Source organism: Callorhinchus milii, unplaced genomic scaffold, assembly GCF_018977255.1.
Source record: "Callorhinchus milii isolate IMCB2004 unplaced genomic scaffold, IMCB_Cmil_1.0 Scaffold1, whole genome shotgun sequence".
Classification (NCBI taxonomy): Eukaryota; Metazoa; Chordata; class Chondrichthyes; order Chimaeriformes; family Callorhinchidae; genus Callorhinchus; species Callorhinchus milii.
In genome coordinates, this window is record NW_024704742.1 from 59,166,665 (window position 1) to 59,187,838 (window position 21,174).

Below are 21,174 nucleotides of genomic sequence, written 5' to 3' on the forward strand. Positions count from 1 at the left end.
CAGTCTAAATTGATCTGCTTCATTTATTATTTATAGTGTCAATAGAAAGTCTTTGACCATTGCAAAAAATATCAGACCACCAATAAAATGGAACAGGTTTATGTTACCAAACAGCTTTATGTATAGATCTGCACAGTTGCGAGTACCTGGTAACCTTCATTCGGCTGAAATATCACCGAAATATCATTATTATCATATTACAAAAACAACAGAAACTTTATCAAATGCAAAGGTTATAATAATCACTGCATTTGATTTAGCGCCTTTTATGTTGGAAGGATGTCTCAAAGTAATTCACATGATATATTGTAAAGTTTAGTTTTGTAGGTAAATATGGCAGCTGATTGGCACACAGCAATATTCCACACACAGCAACAAAGTGAATGATCAATTTTATTTGGGGGACTGGTGGCCAGGACATTGGGAGAAACTCCCTTCTCTTTTCAAAGATATTTATCTTTCAGCTGAATAGGGAGGCAGGCTTGGTTTAACATCTTATCCAAAGGATGACACTTCTAACATCACTCTCCTATGACAGTATTGGAGTGTCATCTTAGATTGTGAATTCAAACACGCAGCTTCAATCCACAACCTTCTGACTCAGAAACAAGAAAGCTACCCAACTGAGCCAGGCAGACACCCTAACAACAATTTAGAACTCATAGAAACAATCTGATCCACTTTTGTCTAAAGTCATTGTGCCAACTATAATAATAACGATGGAACACTACACTTATTTGGTGATTGGACCATCCAAATCCATGTGTGTTTCAATTCATCTCTGGGTGTTTGTTAGAATGGAGGTGAGGGCTACATTCATAATTTTGAAATAGATACAAACACAGTCCTGTGGGTTGCTGTACAAGCATCCTTGTACTGTATTGCATTGTGCTCAATCAGCACCTTTGTTGCTGCTATAAAGGTGCAGAATAATTCTGAGTTCAGCCAGCATAAATCCCACTGGAGCCTTTGCTGCTGAGCCCATTTTGAAGGGATAATTTCCAGGCTTTGTTCTGTGTTGCACAGCAATGCAAATGGTGCCTGGCTCTGCTTCCAATTGCAGCCAGCCACTCTTTAATAACATGTAAAATGAACACCTGATTTCAATTGTGTTTCCTTTGGCAGCCTCCAGTCCATTCAAAGAGGAATGCAAAGTATAAATCAGGTTTCACTACTACTGGAAATGATATTGCCTTGCTTCCAGGAATGTAAACACAGCATAGGATTGCCAGGAACTGAGATCTTATTCCCTTCTTCCAATTACACTGGTAGACACTGGACACATGTGGAAATGAACATAAATAAATAACTTTCATTCTAATAGTGCCTTATCACATCAACATATCAAAGCATTAACTATCAAAAATAGTGACTATATTTACAGATAAGATGCAAGAGCTATGTTGTACCAATAAAGAGGCATGAGCCCTCAAATACACCATCACTATAATTCCCAGGAAAAACGTACTTTAAAAATTTGTGAACCAATTTGAGACACGTTGATGATGTGATAAGGTGCTATATCAAATGGAAGGATTATCATTATATGAGGGGAATGGCCAATTAACATAGAGGATTGTTGGCCAGAACACAGAGAGAAACTCCCTTATATTTTTAAACAATCATAAAACATTTAAAATATCATAAAACAGGTCTACCAGATCAGTGAGAAGGGTATCAAGTTGTGATATTACCAGGTATTTATTGTACTTGTCAGCTCCTTCCAAAAGATCACTAAACGGGTTGACAAATCTAGGGAAAATAGGAGGTTTTTTTAGGGAGAATGGGAGTTTCTCCCAGTGTCCTGGGCAACAATCCCGTAATAAAATTGGTCACTCACTCTATGGCTGTGGGATATTGCTGTGTGCAAATTGGCTGATGTGCTTTCCCAAAAAAGCCATACAGTCACATAACTTACAATCAGTATATACTGTGAAGCACTTTGAGATATCTCGATGATGTGATAAAGCACTATATCAAATGCAAGAATTATTATTATTATAAGATAGCAACACTCAACACACTGGACAAGGAACAAAACAAAGGGTTTCCAGTCAGTATATATATAATTAATATGTTCAAATTGAATTAGTTTAAATTCATTATTTACTTTACTGCTTCTCAGTTATAATCTTATATTTGTGGTGTCAACAATGTCTATAACACAAGCACAATGTGTCCTGTAGCTTAGTGGTTAGATCACTCGCGCTCGCCTGCAATCGAGAGAACTTGGGTTTGATTCCCATCAGGGCGAAACGTTAGGCACGTTTCCTTACTCCACATGCTTCCGTTTACCAAGCAGTAAGTAGGAACCTGGTTGTTAGTTGATTGGAGGAATGCTTTTCCTGGGGTAATAATCACTACAAAAATAATATTACGAAATAATAATGAAAATTATTTGGTCACTCAATCCACAATTGTTTGTGGGACACTGTTGTGCGCAATTGGCTGCCACGTTTCACCCACAAAATATACAGTCAATTCACTTTACAGTATTTTCTGTAAATCAGTTTGAGACGTCGCAAAGATGTAAATAAGGCACTATATCAAATGCAACAATTATTATTGTTATTATTTAAGATTGCTATTATTTAAGATTGCAAATGTTTATCTGAAAATCAAACACATTTCTACAGCTGTTTTTTGTGACACCTGCAAGTAAGTAACTCCATCTAGTGATCTCTCTTGTCCACTCCATACTTTGAATATAATTTATATTTCTTTCAAGATGTAGTCTGCGGTTACATTTGATGGTTTAGGCATCATAGAGCTGATTCACACTGTTTCAATAAATTAGTTATAGGTCACAACTGCAACTAACAATTGTTTGATTCTCAGCATTACTCTAACTTTACTGCATATAAACTTTATGCAAAGCACACCTCATTATTGTCAGTGAGGTATGTGTTTTTATCAAAGTAAAACACAGGATATTAAGCATGTGTCCACTTGGCAAGGTACCTTGTTCATACTTTTTGGAGTAGGTGATATCCCAAAGAGGATGTAGGAAGCCATATAATGTAGAGTTCTTCAACTTCCAAAAGGTGTTTGTCAAAGTATCATTTGAAAGAATCTTTTACAAACTGATGTCATTTCGAGGCAGCGCAGAGAAGAGAAAGGGGATTATGCCCATTGTTAGAGGAATGATCTATGAGCAACAATTAAACAAGTTTAATTAAACCAGTGAAGTCCTGAAGTGTACTGGTTAGAGCACACACCTCGCAAGCGAGAGGACCTGCATTAGAATCCTAGGCAGGGCAAAACACTGAACAAGTTTCCTTACTCTACACGCCTCTGTTTACCTAATAGTAAGCAGGAGCCCGATTTTTAGTTGAGTGGCGGATTTCTTTTCTGAGGGTAATAATCAGTTAAAAAAATTGTAAAAAATTCTCACCAAATCCACAACTGTTTGTGGGATACTGCTGTGCACAATTGCTGTCGCATTTCACCCACAAAATATACAGTCAATTCACTTTACAGAATATTCTGCGATGCACTTTGAAGACGTGATAAGGCACTATATCAAATGCAAGGATTATTGTACTATTATTATTAAGTTGGGACTTTTCAATCTTGAAATGAGAGGTCAAGGAGGTATATAATGGAAGTAATTTATGGAGGTTTACAAAGTTATCAATGGGATGAGAAGGTAAACCAAAACCAAGGGTTTCAGTGTACCAAGGCAGTAGAACAAGTGGGCACAGATTTAGGACTGCAAGGTTTGGGATTCTTAATGGCAATTCCAGGACAGACACCAAGACATTTTTCCCCTAAGATAATTATGACTAGAATGGGTTACCAGAAAGGATTGTTGAGGCCAGGACAGAGTGGGTATTTTGGAAACATCACATCAAATGGACCAGAGGGCGATCTTCCTCTAAACCAGTATTGAGTCATAAATAGTGGACAGTTACACTGGTTTTAAATATACTGTTTAACATAACCTTTGTGATGTGATGCTTTGTTGAAAAATCATATCTTGGTGCACTTGAAAACTCCACAACAACAATTTGCATTTACATAGTGCCCTCCACAGTGTATTACATGAAGCACTTTGAGACATCCTCCCAACATAAAATGCTCTGTACCAAATGTATAAGTAGTTACAACATAAACCATAATGACCAGGGCACAATAAAATTCAATGCGATTTTGGATGCAAAATGTACAACCAACCGCAGTGCAAGCATCAGGGACGATGAGGGCAGAGATTCTTGACAGAATGGGAGAGGAACTACTTTTGGATAGATCTGTTAAAGATAAACAGAATCCCTTCAAAACCATTATGAAAAATAAGCGAGATAAAAAGATGCCTAAATACACTACAGGCAAATTTAACAAAAATGTTCCAAAATGAAAACAGAAAAATATTGAGATTTAGAAACAAATAATATAAACTTTTAATAAGAAGGGAGAAGGTAAACATTAGGCTGTAGAGAAGGAGATAAGAAAACAGGCAAAAATAACACAAACATCTCCTTCAATAATTAACAGAAAGACAATAGCTTGAGAGAGTTGAAGTCTAAGGCATCCTAATGTAACAAAAATAATCCTTGTATTTGATATGGCACCTTTCACATCAGGAATATACACTTGACAGGATTTTACTATAGTGACTGTGTATTTTGTAGGCTAAATAGGTGGATGAAAGGGAGAGAATAAACATTAGATTAACTACAACAGAAAATAAACCTCTGTTACATAAATAGAATAAATAGAATCTAGAGTGTTGTGCTGGTCATTTGGAGGAAGCATCTGTTAAAGTCAGACTGCACAGTTGATCTGGAAGTATGGAGTAGGCTTTGAGTGAAGACCAGAATATAAATTTAGAAGCCAAACAATCTGTTAGTGGAAGGCTGCAAATTAATTTGGGACCTTGGAAGAGATGCCTCAGAATTGCATTAGACTTAATAGAAGTCAGCTGAAGCCTGGTATGTTTTAAGCAGTAACTTAAAGAATTGATTTGGAGCCATAACATTTACATTCAGAAACCTTGATCATAATTCAAGAATTATGGAATATTCAATCAGATAAGCCCTGAAGTCTTGAGAAAACTATCACTGAACCAACCTGCATATTGATGTAAAATACTGCACTAAAACAATGGCAAACTGGCCTTGGTCCTGATTTTTGGTTCAGTTTGTTGCAGTTGTTGCCAACTCATCAAACTGATACTGTGTGCAAATCAATAGCATGACAATCTCTCTCAACTACAGTTCTCATCAGGTCAAGCACAGATTGCTAAATTAATTAATAGACCACCCTGTCTCCCCATGTTAAGCTAACCATTCCCCCAGTAGGCTCTCCCATGCTTTTATCATTGTACAATAGTTATAATTTTCTCCCTGAAGCGATTTCTTGCTCTCCCAATTTTCAGCTGTATTTAGGAGCTCACCACAAGTGTCTATCCTAATTCACAACAAAGACCTCAAAAAGTCTGCCTCAATCATACCAGTTATATCTGAGTAGATTTTGGTTCTTTCTCCCATTTCCAGGCTGATCCCAGTCTTGAAAAGAACAAAACAACAATTTGCATTTATATAGCACCATTCTCTCAAGGCTGTGCTTGGAGTGCTAACAATTTACAGTATTTTACTCAGTTGTTAATTCCCCAATCATTGTTAAACTGATTTGGTCTTTTCTCAATGATTTGGTCTGAGTTATCAATATGGGAATTGATACATTCTCTTATTCTTTTCTATCCACTGATGACATTAGGCAAATCCATCTGAATTCATAACCTTATCCTCAGTCTCAAGACAAAAAGAGCAGGTCACATAAACACATGCCACACCAGCCATGCTCTGGGTGCCACCAAGTGAGACGACAGCATAAGTTACAATTAATTTAAAAATATTATTTCTCAGCAATAAAAAGACCCTACAAATGATGTAGTACCTTATCCTGTCTCGAGACATTTCCAAAGCACCTCACCGGATTACTGTTAAGTGGAATAACTGTACAATTTTTAGGCTTGCCCCTGCTGCATAAGAAGTGACTTTCTTCCCATCATTCTGGAGTGCAACTGAATCTGGATTTCCACAAGGGAAAAAGCATACTATTTCACTGATATTAAACCTATTAATCCTTCACTATGCAATTTGGTAAAGGTACTGTCTCCCCTAATTTGGCCCTTCCAGGTTATGCAGAATTTCTAGCTGAAAATTGTAGACAGGCTATCAACTTCCTGGCATGCCTGAGTAACTTCAGTTGATGCACCTCTCGATTTGTTTCCCCTACAAGATGTTTGGCCTCCAATTGGCAGGATCTAAATCATTGCATTTCTTAAATAGATTCCTAAATAAGGAGTCCTATTGGAATTCTGAGCAACCCACTGGAACTCCAGGTGGAATTAGACCACTGCAGAGAGGTGACATATTTTTGGTTACCAGATGGAGTCTCCATTTGTGCGACTCAGATTCCTTATTATACAACACTTTACACCCTTGTATTTGCTCCCAGGGAGTGCATTGTTCTCCAGTTTCAATCCTCCATTTACTGTTATAGTTATGTCTGATAGTTATGTTTGATCCCATTGTTTTATATCTTCCATTGTTGTATGGTAGCCTAGGGTTGCTAGTTTTTTAATAAAGGAACTGTTGTTTCCACCAAATGTATCCTCAAGTCTCTGTAGTATTCTAGACAAGAAAAGGAGTAAGCACTTCGGAGGGTAGTTGTCAACATCAGAGGTCTACTCGTGTGAGCAGACTCCGATTAGATATTCCAGTTACTGGCATTGGGGTTATCTGGGAATACCTGTCTGTGTGTGAATCTGACTTGGTTGAGTCACCTTTGAAACAGGGATTCACACCGACAGGGTTAGGGGAGAAGCAGAGGCCGCTAGGTATGAAAGCGTTAACAAAATTTGCATGTACATCAATTTTTCAGCCTTGTCAGTTTACATCTCAATGGCATATCTAATTTTTTTAAATGTAATCATTTTGCCTTTGATTCCATTGTTAGTTCTATTATTAATGTTCTTACTTTGTTTTTATAAGTCTGGTTGACCACATAAATGTAGCTGACAAATCAAGTATCAAGCTGTACATATGCACCTGAATTAAATGGAAATTTGACTTAAATTGTGGAAGTACAAGTTATTGTGCTGGGTATCATGCATCACTGGATTTATTTAATGAGTGCAAAACACCTATAATTTATGATCTAATAACATTCATGAATCATGAAGAAGGCCAAAAAGTTATAATGTTGAAACAGGAAATATTTTTAATTTAAAAGGGAAGCGCTATCCATAGCCAAGAAGTGTGATTTAGGATAGAATTTGTGCTATTTTTGCGTATATGGGAAGGTGTAAGTGCAGTGGCAACAATGGAAACAATACCATTGAATTGCTGGTAACACAAAAAATGGATGTGAGTGAGTTTACCAATGGCCAAATGCTTTGCAATCCAGGTTAATGCTAAATGTTCTCATACTATGAGTCAAGTACCATTTGTAGCTGGTGCTTTTTTAAAATTTTCATCACTTTTTTTTGGATATTATTTCACTAGCATCAATCTAGAGCACTCGGTTTGCAAGTGAGAGACCTGAGTTCAATTCCAGGCAGGGCGAAACCTTGGGCAAGTTTCCTTACTCCACACGCCTAATAATAATCCCTCCAAAAAAAAACAGTAATAAAATTGGTCATTTTCAATCCATATGACTGTTTGTGGGACATTGCTGTGCGCAATTGGCTGCCGCGTTTGCCCACAAATATACAGTCAATTCACTTTACAGTGTATTCTGTGAAGCGCTTTGGGACGTCCTCCCGACGTGAAAAGCGCTATATCAAATGCAACGATTATTATTATTATAAATACCAATGTAAGAAGACAATAAAAATATCATCTATCAGGACAATATGGAGGTGAAATAAAATGCAATCTTTTCAATATTCGACAAACAAAATGCAGTTCATTTACCGCTTAATTTTATCAAGAGACTGTAGTACACTGCTGCAATCTAATTCTCTTTTTTATGTAAAACGTATGTCTTTTAATGTTCTTTTGTTCAGAATGAATTTCTGCAAGAATGATTAAATTAGATGCATGGCACAAAGACTTCAAATTGAACATGGTTATCTGCAGTTTATAGAAATCCTAAACCATCAGGGACATTTTTGGCAATCTGGTTTTGCACTTCTCTGTAGTCAATTGCAACATTGTATAACAAAAGTTCATTACTGACTGCACAAAATCTCATCCAATAGAGACTGAGGTTACAAGACCTGCCTTCATGCTAACTGCATATTTAACTCCTTCTGTATAATAATAGAATAATAATCCTTCAGTTGATATAGCTCCTTATCGCTTCATCAAAACATCTTAAAGTGCTTTACAGAATTTACTGTAAAGTGCAGTGATTAAATATTTCTAGGCAAAATACACATTTTTATTAAGATTGGACACTGTTGGCCAAATATGGCAAAGAACACATTGTAAAACTATTATCTCACATGTATGCAACAAAGAGTTACATAATTGATAATTAACTTACCATCCCAGATGCATACTCTGTCGAGCTCTTTTTATAAGATCTTGGCAGCTCATCTAATTCCATAGTGATAGTTTCCCCAAGCCCAATGCCCGATTTAACCTACAAATTTAATCAACTCGCATTCCTTGTAGACTGCGATTTATGCCAAAATGCTCACAGTGAATTTGTGTTACCTACAATCCATCGAATGAGGGCTCAATCTTGCACTTGTTGGATTTCAAATACCTTGTGACTATTTTTAACAGTCTCAATCGCAGTCCACTTTCTGAACCAGGCAGGTCTGCAGTATTTCGAGGCACTACTGATGTCAGCCCAGTCAGCCTGCCTGATCAGCAGGATTTGGAGGGATACTGAGGGCAGGGATTCTTCCCACTTGGCTCCCTTTAAACCTGCAAGCCAAAGCCCTTATGGAAATGCTGGTCCTTGCCGGATGAATATTGGGAAGCTTGTCAGCCAGTGCTTTCAATAGCAAGCTACGTGGTATTAGTTGGTTGAACTCCAGCACTATCCCAACACACAATAAGGTCCCCAAGCTTTGATTCTCATCAACCTGTACTTAAAAGAATTCTTAAAAAAAATAATGATAGTAAAGAATTGGTTACTCAATCCACAAGTTTTTCTGTGCTGTGTACAATTGGCTGCCGTGTTTCACCTAGAATATATGCAGTCAATTCAATTTACAGTACATTCTTTGAAGTCCTTTGAGATGTCTCAAAGATGTGATAAAACACTATATCAAATGCAAGGATTATTATTGTAATACTCCCCAAATTTAAGCAGAGTGCATCACTCCACAGACAGACAGACAGACAGACAGACAGAAAGAAAGAAAGAAAAAAAGAAAGAAAGAGAAAGAAAGAAAGAAAGAAAGAAAGAAAGAGAGAAAGAAAGAAAGAAAGAAAGAAAGAAAGAAAGAAAGAAAGAAAGAAAGAAAGAAAGAAAGAAAGAAAGAAAGAAAGAAAGAAAGAAAGAAAGAAAGAAAGAAAGAAAGAAAGAAAGAAAGAAAAAGAGATTATGCATTCAATTATAGGCACAAGGAAATTTTCACATGTAACTGTCTTAACTCTTAGCCATAATCCATGTGTCAGACATCTGGCTGACCAAAAAAAAACAATGTCCAAAATCTGGAGATCACAAGATATTTAGACAACATATGCTTATGTCCTTTCCTGCAAACAGGCTCCAAAAAATAGTCATTTAATATGTATACTAACTAACTGTTTGCCCATGTTTTTCAACTCCCTTTGGGTCCCTAAAAGTTTTAATTACCCCTTAAACGAACTTCTTGCTATCTTGATATGTGAAGAGTTGTTTGGCATTGTGTTTTGCACCTGCTGCTGTGCTCCTTCTCAGATTTCTCTTGGCTTCACAAACCTTTTTTAACTGCTTCTGTATATTCTTACAATACAATAGCCCAGCTGTTTGCTGGATGAAACTAAACTCAAGTTAACTGTACTCCCAGTATAACTTATCTTAGTTGTTATTCAACTCTTATCTTTTCAATATTGTGTTTCTTGAAATGTTAAGTGAATTGATTCTGTGGTGAATGCTTAGAGATTTTCAGAATTTGGCATCAGTAACGGAGGCAAGCTAAGACCACGAATCTCAATAGAAAGCAGACATACCACTAATATGAATTGTCAACATTAGATGGATTTCTTCAACTTTGTCCCTTTTCTTGAAGATTACAAATATGTAACCCTAATAATATTATCATGTAGAGGGGCACTTCACAGGAGTTTCTGTTGACCATGACACTGGGAGAATCTCCCTTCACATTTCAAATAGTCCAATGGGATCTTTAACGCCCACACTTACAGGCAGATGCGATCTTGGTTTAATTTTTCTTCTGAAGAACACCTCCAACAATGTAACACACTCCCAGCACTGCACTGGGAATGTCAACCTGTGCTATGTGAGTTCAAAGTTTCAACTCAATATGTGGCTTGAACTCTAACCCTGGCAGCACAATTGCACATAGCAGTGTCCCACATGAACAGTTCATGACAAATTTTATTTGGTCAGGACACAGAGAGAATCTCCCTTCTCAAGTAGTACCATGGGATCTAACGTCTACCTGAAAACAGGCAGACGGGGCCACAGTTTAATGTCTCATCTGAAGGATGGCACCTCTGACAATGCAACACCCTCCCAGCACTGCATTGGAGTGTCATCTGTAGACTGCGCAAGTTCAAGTCCCGACATAGGATAGAAACCCACAACCTTCTGACGCAGAGGCGAGAGTGCTTATTATTATCAATAATAAATATTATTATAAATAAGGGTCAGTAAATTCAATATAGCTAATTTTTGGGGGGTTTCATTTTTTCCTAGTGCTCAAAGCTTGTAGGTTAGATCTCATCCAAACTGATGCAGTATGGCATATCAATGCTGAACATATAACTGTGATTGTTGAGCATGGCTAAATATTTTGGCATCTTCACACACACCAGGGGACAGTCCCAAAGCTGTCTCAATGCTGTGTACCTCAAAGTCCTAACATGGTTTTGCATGCTCTTCGATTTAAGAATATTAAAAACTAAAATTGAGGCTTTTAAAGTGCATACTCAAAGTCAAGAATAAAAATTTGATCAGGAAGGTTGGGTTCAGCAGAGCACTCAGGATAAAGCTCGAGTAAGTCACTTAAATTTAACGTCCAGTTCATGCATAATCAGTCCATAATATCTGTAAGTCACACTATCCCAGGATGAATACAGTGACTGATCCTGATCCTCTACCACTCTGCCTAGGAACCCATTGGCAAAAGAATACGGGAAGACATAAAAAGGTTAGCAGAATGGGCAGATAGGTGGCAAATGAAGTTTCATGTAGGAAAATGCAAAATAATTTATTTTGACAGGAAAAGTAAAGAAACTGTATGTAGTCTAGATGGTAGGAACCTAAGAAAAATAAGGTGTAAAGAGATTTGGGGATTCAGAGCCACAGATCTCTAAAATTCGGTACACAATTAGAAAAGGCTGTAAAAAAGGCTAAAACAGAAGTTATAATAATAATAATAATAATAATCCTCACATTTGATATAGCGCTTTTCACGTCGGGAGGACGTCCCAAAGCGCTTCACAGAACACACTGTAAAGTGAATTGACTGTATATTTGTGGGCGAACGCGGCAGCCAATTGCGCACAGCAATGTCCCACAAACAGTCGTGGATTGAAAATGACCAATTTATTATTGTTTTTGGTTTTGGAGGGAACACTGGGAACACTCAGCAGGTCAGGCAGCATTTATCGAGAAAGGAAAGTGAGGCAACGTTTCGGGTCCATGACCCTTCGTCAGAACCCACCGAAACCTTGACTTCACCAGAAATGGGGGTAATGCTTCTTTGCTGTGCATTCTATGATTCTATAAAACTAGGGCTAAAAAAATGCCTGTGTTATCTAATTACACTAGGATTTCTGTCAGTCAATAGAATGGCTATTAGCAACCAATTGATTGGTCAAACGTCCATGGTAGACCCTACGAGCGGAACTCAATGTTCATGTCAGATTAGACAGCTGTTCGTATTTTACTGACAAGCATGCCATATTATTTAGCAGTGGAAGGATGCTAATCAAAAACATATGCATTTATAAAAATGTTGTCAGTGGCAGGTATATGTTCAAATTTTTCTGCCTTTAGTAATAATCAATAACATTAATAATCCTTTCATTTGATGCCACACCTATCATACAAGCATGATGTTTCAAAGCACTCTCCAGGATTTTACTGCGAAGTGTAGTGACTGTAATTTGGAGACAAAAGCAGAGGCCAATGTATGCGCCACACAATGTCCCACACACAGCTATGAAGCGAATGACCAGTTTTATTTGGGGGATTATTGGCCAGAAAATCAGGAGAATCTCCTTTTCCTTACAAAAAATGCCAAGGGATCTTTAATGTCCAACTGAACAGACAGACTCGGTTTAACTATCATCTGAAGGACAGCACCTCCAAAGATTAGGTTGTGCTGTACAATGTGTAAGCTTTCTAAATTTAGCTTTCAATAAGTGGGGCATTAATGACAATGAAATTATCTCTAATAGTGAATTACACTACCTTTCTCAATATGCTGTAAAACAATTATTTTACAGATTCTGTTACAAAAAAGCAAACAACAAGGAATAAAAAAATGGCTATTCTTTGGAAACCTATATTTAAAAAATGGATTATCTAAAATAAGAGAAAAATGGTTTGTATCTGAAATTTACCATGACATGCATTGCACTTCAAGCATCTTCATAATAAGATACATCATATTATGGATTCTTTGAATCTACAGACACCACAACTTGTAAATAACATAAAAACATAATGAAATGTTGAACATTAAGTGACAGTTCAATTTATGTAAAAATGCACAATTGTCATAAGTAAACCTTTTTGCCTTGGGTAACAAGGTGCAACAATTCAAAATGCTATAAATAATTTCTACCGTGCTACACTTACTAATTGACAACCTTGTTTCCCTTAGGATTGCCTTAGTCAACAAGGTTCATTTTTCAGTCATGGAAGACTCTGATATCTCTGAAAAACCTGCTTGAAAGCCCAAGGGCCAGCATTTGAACACCATCTTTTTTTTCACTTTCTTGTGGCACCCTACTGTGCCTTTGCCAGACTTGGCTCAAACTCCATACCTTCAAGGTACTGTATAATAGACCATACTGTAGTTTAAAATCATTCAGGCAGGAAGAGGTAGGGGATAGCAATGGCACTGTTGATGATTAATACCTGATAGAATGACAGCTCTGAGTGAAACTGGAGGCTCACGCCATTTTTCATGTCGCTCTTTGCCATTGTAGTTGGCTGACACACTGTCAACCTTTCACTGCTAAGAAAAGGAATTTAAAAATAGTTGGTATAGTTCAACAGGCAAATACAATGTGAGTGGGAGAATTGTACAGACACAACTCTGCTGTACCACAAACCACTCAGGGTACAGCACAGCACTGGGGTTACAAATGGCTTGAAATTAAGCTCCCTTTTCACGTGTGGCAACATTTGGCTTGAATTAAAGCTCTCACATAAAAGACTCTTGGCACGTGCTTTTTACTGAAGTAGCCTACTTTTCTGAGTTAAGAACTCTAGAGGGAAAAGGAAAAAACATAGGGATACATACAGCACACCCTGGGGGAAAGAGAATCTTATTTTATTCATGCTAATGAAGCGAAGAGGAATTTAGTGCCCTATTTATATTGCTCTTTTTGTATCGATCCAATGCACAATAATGTTCAACTAGTGCTTGAAATACAATATAAATTGTGTCAAACACATACACAAGCACAATGACAAAGTCATTCATGCTTTCTGGGAAGGTGATTTGTTAAAACGTGAATTAGCACCATTCCACTGCTGTATAAATACAGAGTGTGTGAGACAATTTGGTGTTGTCTCAAGAAATGTATTCTGCTGACTTAGCCCCTCAAAAAAAATTGGGTAATGCACTGGGACGAGACAGAGCTTAATTGTGATGATTCAAGAGACGTTCTCCTGGTTAATCAGTTTCTCTATTTATTTACCCTGTTCTAATGCACACTGAGCCGCATCCAAACAACCCAGCACCATAACACTGGTTCACTCCCCTTTTTATGCTGTGCTCATGCATCAGCAAGGTGCTTTAACCATGTTATTAAAGCGCTAATAGTATTAATTGGAGACAAGTATACAGATATTTTCAAGTTATTGTTTAGGGTGTTATAGAGAATGATTAATTCCTTTCCTACGGTATAGTTTGATATGAACTAATATGTTTCCCAGTTGCCTGTATGGATACCCTGTGGAGTTCAACCCTTTCAAAAGGTTGAAATTTGAATTGATTTTCCCTGTCCTATAATCAACTATTCTGCTTCTTTTACATCCCCTAAACCACATACTTGATTCAGAGAGGACAAGGAACGTTTCCACAGATTGAATGTGGACAATTCAATCTGTAACCAATTTCTACAAGGTCATGGATTGAAGCATCCTTTAATTTCACCACCTCTCCTTCACATCCCCTAATGAAATGAGGAATTCACCAGCTGGCCAACGATGAAGTGCACATGTATCACTATATTATATGCTACTGTGACTCTCTACGCACACACAGGATTTTTCCCAAATGTTAACATTTAATTTTGTTGAGAACTGAATCGAATTTATAATAATCCACCACTAATATCTCAAAGAGATAAAAAGTGCATTCTATTTCTTTGGCCATAATATGCAATACAATTTACATAATTTATATAACATCTTTCTTGTCAGGAGGATGCCTCAAAGCACTTCACACTGAAGGCTGGGAACTGAGTTAGGGGTGGGAACTAAAGGGGAAGAGAAAAAGGATGACCGGAAGGGCAGTCGAAAAGGTGTGTCTCGAGTCAGGCCTTGAACAAGGGAGGGTGAGAAAATATGTGCAAGTAGCATAGCTTCCTTTTACTATGTACATTCAGAAGTAAGCAGTGACAACTGGCATTGGCAACTTTGCAGAAGAATGGATTTCAAACTGAGGAGGAAGGAACAAACCAAGTAATGATATCTAGTACAGATTATACTGAATGGGAACGATAAATATTGCATCAAATTTAGCCTTGAATTATAGTCATGATGTACAATAGGCTTCCCTTACATCATTTTATCTATATTGTTGTTGAAGGGTAAAATAATTTATGCAATTTGGATGCAATTGTTTTACAATATTTATATTAAAAAAAATTTGGATGAAGAAGGCCCTTGAGCACATTTTGGTCTCATCCATCCAAAATACCACCCAACTCTCATAACTCTCACAACAACAGTTCAGCAATCAAAGTGCTAATGATACAGATCACAGTGAAGGCAGCAGCTTAGACTTTGCTACCTAAAAATGTCAAATGTGAAAAGGTCAGGAATGAAGGAAAATCTACATAAGGTGGAAATAAAATGCTGCCTGCTAAAATAAACAAAATAAATCATTCTACTAATTCAATAATTAAGTGCCCTTCAGTGATTTGAAATGAAGTCCCACCTCAAGACCCTCCTCTTCGACCATGCCATCGGCCACCCCCCTTCCCCGCCCCTCCTTCTCCCCCCGACCCCTGCTCGGGTCTGAAATGCTGTACACTTTCCAGCGCCTTGGGACGTCCTCCCGACGTGAAAGGCGCTATACAAATGTAATGTTGTTGTTGTTGCAAGGGGGGTAGAACATTATATTCATTTAAACCAAGTCATTAGAACAAGAGAACATAATTCGACCAATTTTAGGACAGACACCAGGAATCATTTATTTACACAAAAGTAATCAACAACTGGCAATGGTTTCCAGGAAGGGTGGCCAAGCCAAGACATTCAATTCATTTATGAAGCAGCTTGATACAACAAAGGGAAGATGGTAGCATTGATATTTTGGAAGGAATGATGAAAGGGTTATCTATAACCAAACCTCTCTCTTGTTCTTGCCTGACAAGTTAGTGGTGAAGGGTGCATCTTGGGAATGGTAGACTGAGGTGGATAGAGACACAGGAAGAATGAATTAATTTCCCTGATTTTCTGAAGGCAGACTACGCAATTGATTTGCTTGGTATATGGTATAATGTTTGTGTGTGTTTGTGGGTGGGGAGGTTATATATATTTATGTGCATTGAATGTATTTTCCCATATGGTTTAGTAGCAAATGTGCTGACTCTTCTGAGTCTTTTTGAGGTGTTTGGTTCCTGCTATGTCATTATATAAAACAAAAATAATGCCAGGAGGCATGAACACCTGGCAAATTATCAAGCAATGGCTAAAATGACCACAATTTGCCCAGTTTCATATATGTACAATTTCCATTTGTTAGGCATAAAAAAAATGCATCATGTTTTAAAACAGCTTATCTTCAGGCAGCGGGGAGAAAATGGAAGATGATGAAAAGAAAACTTGGAAGGGGATAAAGTAAGCAAAATTGTACAATTTTAAGTATATCCTAAAGTGGATGCAAAGTAGATACATGTTGTGTGGAGAAGGAAGATAACATCAAAACCAAGATCAGGGTTTAAATAAAAGTGAGCAGAAGGACATAATGAATTTGAAATTACTTTGAAACCAGGGAACGAGGAAGAGTGGAAAATATGAAGGGAAAATAAGAGATGCTAGGAATTACCAGCAGTCAAAAAAACATGTGAAATTAAAGTGGGCATCAGACATATTGAAGAACTCAGCCATATTCCAAATAAGGTCAATTAAGCAGTGATGGATCCTGATCAATTGAGGAAATGGTGGTCAAAAATGAAATAGTAATTAAGAAAAGTTTGCGAATGAAGGCTCATAAATAACTAGGCCCAGATGGGAGTCATCTGAGAGTTCTTCAAAAAAACACTGTAAATTTAACAGATCTGTAGTGGAAATAGGAAAACTCAATTAAATATGAGGTTGGTACCAGGAAGAAAGATAGCTCATGTGATTTCATCCTCCATAAAAAGGTCAGAGTCCCAATAGCATAGCATTATTAGCTCTTGACATCTTTAATTGGAAAAATACTAGTTTGCTATAAAGGAAGCAATATACCAGTATATAACAAACTGAAAGCAATAAACCAAAACCTACATGGGTCTGATTAATGGAATTCATGTCTATAAAAATTCATTGAGGATACAATTGGTAGATACCCATATGGTGGTGTTGACTTTGATAAGCTTTCTCTTGAGAAAACGACTAAAGTGAAAGTACAGTATAGGAAACTAAAGCCAAATGTACATAATAAATTATTAAATATATAGAGAGTGATGGTAACTATTTGTAAATCTATTTTTCTAGCTATTAGCAAATTGACGTTGACTGCCAATAGGTAGCAGTAATCGATGGAACTCTATACAATATTCTTGGATGCCTGCTATCAACGTGAAACAAATAAAAAGTAGAATATCTACATTTGGAAAAGATATGAAGTTTAACAAGAAAGAAAAAATGACATTCATATTTTGAGGTTGTTTTTCCCAACCACATCTATTTCTGGTTGGCTGCTGCAGTAACACCCACAATAAAATGAATAGCCTGAAGTTCCACTGAGTCTTTATATAATAATCCTTAAATTTGATCTAGCATCTTTCAATTAGAAGGGCATCGCAAACAGCTTCACAGGCTTTACTGTAAAGTGGAGTAACTGAGTATTTTTGTTGGTGAATGTACCAACTATACCAATTTGCACACAGAAATGCCCAACAAACAGCCATGAAGTAAGTGACCATTTTTAATGGGGTTATTGTTGGCCGGGACTCCAGGAGAACCCAATGAATCTGTCTTAAAATCTAGGGTATAAAATAGTGGAGCTGGTTCATTTTAAGAACTCTGAAAAATGTCTTCCAAAACGACTGAATTGAAGGATTTTCCACAATGCTGCAATATGCTACATTTGTAAGGCTGAACAATAAGCATACAAGCTAAAACTAGGTGGAATTTTCAGGACTTTTACTTCAATTTGGATTGCTTCAAAAAGTGGAGGCCAAACATTTAATTTGCTGGCAGCATTGGTTTATACTCAAGTGGCTATTCAAACTGTATACCAGATTTGAGTGCACACAAATGCTCAAACATATACCTGTGGGACTCAACACAATTTTTCACACTTTCCTTTTATTCTGCCCGTTTGATTCCACTACTACTATCATAGTTTTGTGATGCAACTGAGTATTTGACCTCATTATTCAGCCTGGCATCGCTTGAATCAAACTGACCAGATTGATTTGGGCTTAGAGACCTAATTTCCAATCCAATCCTAATTTTTCAATTTTGATCTCTTAAATATTACATGAAGTATTTAAATGAGTGTTTAATTAAAAGTGAATTTCAGAAAGCTTTTTTTAAGATTAACAGAAGTCCTATCTGAAGTAATAAATGGTTCAAAATTAATTGTTTTACTTGCTCCCTTTCCTGATTCCTCAATGCTATAATTGATGTCACATTGTGTCACGGATATTATTAACATGGTCAAGTGCCTCCCGAAATGTATGTGGAGAGAGAAAAAAATGAAGATAGCAGAAAATGATCAAAGGGCAGACAGGTAGCAAGTAAGCAAAAAATAATCAAGTAGGAATCAAACCGGAGTCTTGATTAACTATTCATAGGAGACTCCAGTAGGCACATTCATTAGCATTTCACACAAACAAATAATAATTGATTTGTTTGATGTTAATATGAATGATAGTTATACAAATTATGTGATCATCACAAGAAGAACAAAATCATGATCACAAGAAGAACAATAGTGTAGATTCGACAGAATTATAACAACAGAAAGAATTGTTCAGTCAGAGTTTGGCTTGTTTATTTATCTTTGGGTGCATCATTCACAAACATAATGGGCATTTTATAAATATAATTTTAGAAATATAATTTTATAAATATTATTTTAATATAATTTTAATATAACAGTATTTTTTTTATAAAGGGCTTAATATGATTGAATAAATTCTGGAATTTCCATATGTTGTTGAGATGCATGGAAATTTCATTTTGGTTTGGATAGTCTTAAGCATAGTGATGGGTTTCCTCATGTCTCAGACACCCAGCATTCCACTCATCACTTTATCCATTGCCTTTTTCCTGCTATTTTCTGATGAACTTTCCTTTAGGCTTTACCTATGTCACAATCTCACATCTAACTGGTTTAGAAAGTTAACTGAGATTATTACTGTCCTTTAATGAATAGATGAAATAATTTACCAGTGGCAATTAGTTATGCTTCGTGCCAATTTTAGCTTGGAGCATAGGCACTGGCAGAAGCCTCGCTTTCAATTGTAGCACACTTGGGAAACTGAACATGTGCTACTGCCTGCAGAGATACAGACTACTCGTCTCAGGAGAAAGTTTGCTCTATAGCTTCAGAGTGAACAGTAGCAAAGGCAGTAAAATAAGTTTTGACAGTTGCTGCCTTATGGCATTGGTCAGCATTTATTCCTTGGCTCCACAGGAAGCATCTTTGCATCTCTGGCCTGTGGAGTCTCCCGGCAGAGATCATGGACATTCCAGTGGCCAGAAAATGAAGTGAGCTTGTGGTTTCCAAATGACTTTGTGGCTCACAGTTGTGTGTGTTGTTGCAAGAGCTGTGTAATCTGCCTTGCAGTGTTAACAGGTACATTCCACATCACTGGCTGCAATGAGGATTGCAATGGTCTTTCTATTTGGAGCAGCTTTGCAATATAAACACATCAGTGAATCTGAAAACATCAGCCTGGCTCAGTTGGTAGCACTCTCGCCCGAGTCAGAAGGCTGTTGTTCAAACCCCAATTGGGACTTTGAGTTCGTAATCTAGTTCTCACTCCAATGCAAAAACATTGTATTGTGCTGCGCAGAAGTGCTGTTCTTCAGATGAGGCGTTAAACTGAGGTCCTCTCTGCATGTTCAGATTAACGTTAAATATTCCATGGCCATAGTCAAAAAAGAGAAGGGAGTTCCTTACACTGCCCTAGCCAACAATCCTCCAGATAAATTAATCATTCACTTCCTGCTGTATTTGGGACATTGTTGTGCGCAAATTGGATGAGGCAATCACCTACAAATACAACTAATCATTTTAACCACTATCTAATTATAGACAATTTATAAATTACAATGATTATTGTTAATAATAATAAAATAGGGAACAAGCTAACCAGCAGTACAGGCACATGGCTGCTACCCACACATCTGTGTGAAGAGTCTGAAAATATAGTTCTTAATGCTTTACAATTACCTCCAGGACATTAAGGTTGGGATTCAAAGTGGGTACATCGGAAATTGGCGAGTCTTGAGGTTTTTGTGCAACTAAGATGTCCAATAAAAGAAAATTAATAGATCACATTTACATTGCATTTTAGTAGGAAATATAATTAACTGTGAGATCAATGTTAAAATACTTGCGATCTTATTACTGAACTGTACAATCATATATTCTAGCTACTAATAGAACAATGTGCAATGACATTACAATGGATAATTCTTTTAAACATATATATTGTGCACTGTAGGTAACTGGGTGCGAAAAAAAGTGTTCTTGTTTTACAGAGGCAAAATGTGGAAAAGTGAGGTGAGGGGGAAAAAAAGTACTGCAGCAACATGAAAAGCTTGTTTTGCTGGGACCCCTGCTGTCTAAGAGATCAAAGCTCTGGAGGAGGCTGTGGAACAGCTGAATGTACTGCAACAGAATGGGGCCTGTGGCAGCTGCTCTGGGCACAATCTCCGACTCAGGTGCACAGCAAACTCAATTCTTTTAAATGAATCATGGGAGCAGGTTACCTCTCCCCTCCTTCATTATTTCATCTGCAGTCACTGAGGACATACCAACTCCATCCATCACAATGCACAAATTCTCTGTGCACAGATTCATTTCAGGCCTAATTAAAGACTTTCCTTTCATTTGCAGGGATAATTAGACTTTCATCTCACCAGGAAGCTTCAAAAAAGATCCATTTCTTTTTAACAAAAGCCACATCAAACAAAAGCAGACTTTAACTGTCTTTTTTTGTCAAGGCAGCAGTCAATAAGTAAGCTGGCACGACCAACACAGGCGTGTGTAACAGTGTTGCACACGTTCATCAAGTCACTGAACAGTGGATTGAACATAATGCGACTTGGACATCAGTTAGTTCGTCATAAATGATTTTTAAAAATCCTCAAAGGATCAATCAATGTCTTAGTCTGTGGAGCCACTAAATTCTTTTGGTATGTTTAAAAAATATATGCACTCAGCTTCATCCATATATTTTAGTA